Genomic DNA, 6,599 nt, shown 5'->3' with positions numbered 1-6,599 from the left:
GTTATTCTCCTCATCCACAATATACGTATCATCATTGTAACATTTCGGATTTTCAAACCCGTATTCGTTTGCTTATAATCCGACTCGGGAACATTTTAGACCTTTAATATTAATAAAAATCAAATAATTATAAGTAAATAAGTTTCCTAGTGTTCACTTTAGGCCCTTGTATTCCAATCAATGTTCAAAACCAAATTATACTAAAACTAGTTCAAGTATGCTCATTTAACAAAGTATAGGGGCTGTTTGTGACAAAAATGAAACTCCAACCATTGTGGCTGGGGCGCTGCGTGACCATCAAGGGTGGTGGACGCCGCGCGGCGCTATGGCAACTCTGCACAGATCGTTTAAGTTCTAGTTCATTTCCTAACTCGTTTATGGTATAAAATCGTTTATTTTAGGCATGTTTGAGTGAATTAAGGTCCAAGTAAACATCATATAACTAAAATACAAGTCCTAAATCGTTTTCATCTGCTTAAGATCAGATCTTTATGAATAAATTGATGATTCTTTCCTTTAAACCATATTTACTTGCCTAAACGGGCCAAAAGCCCATAATTAGTTCGTTTTATGTTTTTCTATATAAACTAGACATAACCATCTGCTGTAAACTTTAATAAAACCCTAAGGAACATCCTCCAGTCGTCCCTTACCTCTGTTCATTCTCCAACCCTTCGGTTTTTGCATATACGTTAAAGATTCAAGACTTGTTCGTTGACTTTTCAAACTCAATGACCTTTGACTTCCGTTTCTTATCATTCCTTTCACTTTCCGGGTAAGTTGTAAACTGTAAAATCGTTCATACATATTCCCTAGTCAATAACCTTCAATCAATTTCGGTGATTGAAGGGTGTTGACTGGTCAATTCGCTTAAAACCCGCTAAAGGGCAAAACAGTCAACAAGTTTGACTTTGCATTTTCTCATGCTTCTGGTCGGATTCAACGTTCGGTCCAGATAACTTTTATTTTCAAAACGTAGTTTTAAGGCTACTGCCCAAAACCCGATTTCCGACTCGCTGTTCAGATTTTGGTCAGTACCAGCTCGCTTAAACGTTTAATTCAACATAACTAGAGTTCTACTCATCCGTTTGGATTGATTCCAGCGGCATTAAGTTCGTTTTTATTTATAGTTTCATATTAAAAAGTTTCAGGTTCTGATCAGTTATCTCGTTTGACGCGTATTGGACGACTCACTTATCCGTTGACTCGTTTATTCTTAATTATACTCACTTGCCTTTAATCTAAGGTGAGTTTGATCATTCCCCTTTTTATAAAATGTTTTCTAATGTTTTGGGAACATATGCGTACTTACTCATATTTTTTATTCTATATATATATATATATACTCAAAATCGCAAATATAATTATTGTATGAATATCAGTTGAATGTTATTTGCTAATTGCTACCTGTTTAATTATTTGCTTGATAAAGTTCGGAGAGGTTCAACATATCCCCTTTTATAGGGTTCTCATTAGTATGATCATATGACTGTCTTAGTAAACGGAGCCCGATTCGCTTGGCGAAGGTAAACCGACAATCTAGTCATTGTAATCAATGCCCGATTCGCTTGGCAACGATTCATTGGCACACGAATATACTTGATTTTGGTTTGTTAAGGTTTGATTGATTATTACCACATAGATTGGTTTGCGCATTTACCACTTATCATTTATTATTTATTTATTATATAACTATTTGTTGTGTCAAAGTTGGTGATAATCTCACTCAACATATTTGTTGACAAAACTCCATTTTCTACGCATATGCAGGTTGCCTAATGTCACACCCCGACTAGCACAATGCGGAAGCGTAAAACGGGAATGTAACAGACACCTCTGGTATCAACACATTGTTTATAAAGAATCATTACAAACTAATTTACATTATATTACATTTCTTCGTTCTATCATTGTTTTACAGTCTAGGTGGTACAAACGAAACTAGTTCGTTAACTAAACGTTCTTACTACTAACGTCTTTGCTTCTATTCACATAGCATCAACCACACACTTCAGGCAAGTGACAGATCACCTAATCATTCTGATTTAGGTACACCTGAAAAACAGTTTAAAACGGGTCAACTACTAGAGTTGGTGAGTTTCACGAGTTTCAAGAAAACAGTAATGAGTATTCACAATTCAGCACTTGTAATCATGAAATAAGTATGTATGTATGTAAATGATGTATGTGATGTAATTATGCTAAGCTACAGTGAAGCCTGGACTTTCGTGCTGCGTGCCTCCATTTCCCACGCTCAATCAACCACTGTGGCCCCTTTCCGCCCACAACATGCCCCGGTAGCTATGTCTAACACTACATAGCGGGTTCGTAAAAATAAAATATGGACATGTGCAAACGGGATAATGTCTCAGCAACCGTGCTGGCCCCGCCTGGGTTTGTCAAACCAATAGTACTATTCACAAGCCACCGGCTCGAAGTTAATCACTGTAATATTGGGGACCTTCGTGTGTAGCACTTAGATAATTCACATCAGCACATGTTTCAAATAAGTATATAGATATAAGCAAACATGCTTTTCACCCCAAAAGTTCGTAAAACAGTTTAAAAGTGAGGTCATGAAACTCACGGTTTAGTAGATATTCAGTATTGTATCAGCTCGTGGTTCGTTCGGTCCGCTATCAGTAGTTCCTATAATCAATATTATAATAATATTAATATTTTAATATTATTATAATCTCAATACTAATCTGGGCTGTATAACTAATCTGAGTGTAGCTGGAACGCCCAGAAAGTGGCAATAGGCTTAGGTTGTGATGTTGTTCAATGTCTAATACTCAAAACCGAACTTGGCTCAGATTCCCGTTTTCCTAGCTGGGCCAAGTTGCTCGTTTACGCGTTCAGAAAACAGTTATGGGAAAATAAGCTTGAGTAAATGTATTGGTTAATAAAATGATTAAGTTATAAAGAATGATCACCTATTAGGGTCCCGGATTAGCCACGGGGCCCGTTTCCGTTTATTCAGTTTGATTTGAGAAGAAACACGCACAATCCACCCAGATTGTCCAGGTTTCTCATAGAAAAGTTCATTTTTACTTAATTAGTCCAAAAATATGATTTTTGATCACTCTTGGTGTTTTGATATTCCCGCAGATTCACTAGTCGCGAACTTACCGGTTTTTATAAAAAATGAATTTGTTTAATATTCAGATTAGCATAATTAATTAACCGTTAATCATTAAATTATGAAAATTTAACCACTTATAAATTAAAATATATAGATTTTTATAAAAATATTTCTGGAATTTATTTACTGATTTATTAATTTATAAAAATTCATTTTATCAGCTATATTTTACCTGAAAATCGTCCGTTTACCCCAAACAATTTCCAAAAATTCCAAAAAAATTCCTGAATACTCAAATCATGTCTCAAAACAACCTGTATCAATTCCAGAATGTAAAAATCTCATGCGATATTCTTTTTGGACCAAATTCGGCTGTAAAAATTCACACGAACGCAAATAAACAAAACACCTTTAAACTTCTCCAAATGATCCCAAAATTCATATATGATCAAAATACATCAAATATGAGTTCCTAGAAAATTTTCATAATTTTTGAAGTATTTTAGCTATTTTTCCCAAATAAACGTCCCAATTCTGTAATAAATTCGCCAAATATTCTCGGATGGTCGAAAAATTACCAAATTTGAATAGGGACTCATTGACATGGTCCCTGATGTCCCTGAAAAATTTTAAGTCCTAAAAATATGCACATAACAACCTTAACCTAAGTAGCCCGTAAGCGAGTGTTTCGGCATTACCTTAGCGGGTTTGGCTCGTTTCCGACTTTTTAATCAAGTTTTCAGGTTCTTGTGCTTCTAATAAAGCTAGGTACAAGTCCTATATCACAAACCAAGCAATTTTTCATCAACATAACAGCCCTTAACTTAGGGTTTCGGCTAGTGCACAAAAACGAACTTTTGAACCGTAAAAACGCCGTTTCAACCCTTTAATCCGTGTTTATGGCCAAAAAAAAATATCAAAACAGGTTCCTTACCATGTTTATGATCAAAAAATGTTTATGGAACATTTTTAGGATTTTTACACGGTTAGGAATGATTTTTAGTAACCAAGACATGTTTTTATGGTATTAAACAAGTTTAAACAAGTTCAAAAGCTACTTATTTAAGCTCTTTACCTTAGGGTTTGGAGGTTTTCTGGAATTTCAGCTTGCAGCTGCTTGGACCTCAGTTTTTATAAACCAAATTGGATAAACAAGCTTCCTAAACAAGTTTTATAAAAAGAATGGGGGGTGGGGGTGGGCTGCCGATCGGAAGTCCCTTTGGGCCCATGATGGGCTGTTTTGGCCCTATGATCTGGTTTCTCCAGCCCAAATACAAAAAGCCCGATCCAAATTTAGTTTGGGTTCGGTTTTTGGCGCGAAAAACTTATCGGGTGCGTTAAACAGCGCGAAAACGAGTGTTTTTCGGCTAGTTTTGTGTAAAATTATAAAAACATACTATATGTTTGTAAAAATCAAAAATATTTTCACGGATCGCTTAAAACTTTTCAAATAAGTGTTTGGTAAGTCTTTTTCGGCTTAACGGATGATACAATGCTTGGTTTGTAACTATCTTTCGCGTTTAAATCTATAGCGGGTAGTTAAATGAGCATAATTTCGTTTAACTTGTTTGCTATCAAACTAAGGCCATATTTCTAATTTTTTAGCTTGTATTAAACGTATATCACTTATAGATGGCCCCCCGAGATATCTGGGTCATAACCCGACCCGTTCGGTTAATCGTTCGTTTGTTACACAAAAGACGTTTATTTGCTTAATCGGTAAATACGTACTGAGGTGTACCTTGTTTTGGCTCAAATGTCACACCTAAGTTGAAGAATGGACACTTAGAAAGACCTTAGGATTATAATGAAGACGTACATGGATTTAGACTTGTTGTATTTATTTATTTGAATGGTTTGGTTGTATTTGATTATTGTGTGTATTATTTGAACAAAATAATTAATTAGATATTGTCATTTATATTTATGATAGTATCTTCGAGCTTTGAGCAATTGGATCACGCCCCGGCATTTCCGCCTTAGGTTGGGGTGTGACAATCATCATCCTCATTGTCAACCCTATTCTCTTGTATATCCTCTTTCTCATTCCCAAGCCTACTTTGCTCACTAATGTCTACATCCTCTTGATAATTCCCAAACCCACTAGAATGACCAATATCTATATCCTGATTGTCATTTCCAAACCCACTAAAATGACCAACATCTATGTCCTCATTGTCAGCCCCACTAAATTGCTCAACATCATGTCCAGCCCCACTAGATTGCCCAACATCTTCATTTAACTTTAAAGGCACAATAGCAAATGGTCAGGTTCATCAATCTCTTCAATAGTGATGGACTTAGACTTAGTTGGTGAGGTAAACAATTCCTTTATGTTTTTAACACCATGAGTAGTATAAACATGGATGAGCTTATGCTCTTCCACATGTCTAGCTAACTCCAAACAATCTCTGTCACTACTTAGGTGTTCAAGGCTATTGTCTAAGTTCTTTTCAGGATGCAAGAACCGGTAGTACATTGGCATTGTCTCATTGTAGTCTAACATATCCAACATCAGATCAAGCTCATGAATTGAAAACTTGTCTATGTCTATCAAGTTTCCACAAACGTTACCTTACCTCCAACATAGGTACGGTTTGGAGGTGTTAATAACCTACCACCAGTATGCAAGCACAAACTGAAATACTAGGATATAAGCCTGCAAAAAAAAAATTTTAAGTTAATCAACGATTAATCGCACCTAGGGTTACAAATTGTAGCGGAAGACGCAACATACCGTATAGAGCATCGAGGTCATATTCTTCGGTTATGTCGCGTACGACCCAGCCCGAATCACCCATCGGAGTTGATGATTGGTCTTTTTGTGGCTGAACCCTAACTTATCGAAGAGCGAGGATGAAGAAGATGAATTACTGAACGGTCAGGGGGTTAGGGTCGTTTATATATTGGGGGAAATTTGAAGGATAGCTGAAAAGACCGAAATGCCCTCACGTGAGTAGCAACTGACATGACTTAACGACATAATCTAACCAGGTTAGGCGAAAAGGACAAAGGGTGTCGGATTTTGAAACATAAAGGACAAAAATGATCAATTTTGAAGATGAGAGACAACGAGTGAAATTTAGGTGAAAGATAAAGGACAATTTCTGTAATATTGTCTAATTAAATACATAGAATGGTTGTCATGTCAAATACGAAGTTACTGTTCACATCCGCCATTTCAAATGGCGGATGTCATTGAAATATAATAAAATACATAGAATGTGGGTCATAGGAAAGTACTGCCACTGTTCACATCCACATTTGAAATGACGGATGTCATTGAAATATAATAAAATACATAGAATGTGGGTCATAGGAAAATACTGCCACCGTTCACATCCGCCATTTGAAATGACGGATATCAATAAAAAATATTTTTGACACATAGGTGACCGGCGGTCAGCTGTAAACTGACATCCGCCATTTCAAATGGCGGAACACGAATAAAATATTCAAGATCCGCCATTTCAAATGGCGGAACACATGTTTCTTGTCCACATCACCAGACAAA

The sequence above is a fragment of the Bidens hawaiensis genome, unplaced genomic scaffold (genome assembly GCF_021521415.1).
Source record: "Bidens hawaiensis isolate Kalapana, Puna unplaced genomic scaffold, B.hawaiensis_p1.1 tig00041330_1, whole genome shotgun sequence".
Lineage (NCBI taxonomy): Eukaryota > Viridiplantae > Streptophyta > Magnoliopsida > Asterales > Asteraceae > Bidens > Bidens hawaiensis.
This window is presented reverse-complemented; position numbering follows the sequence as displayed.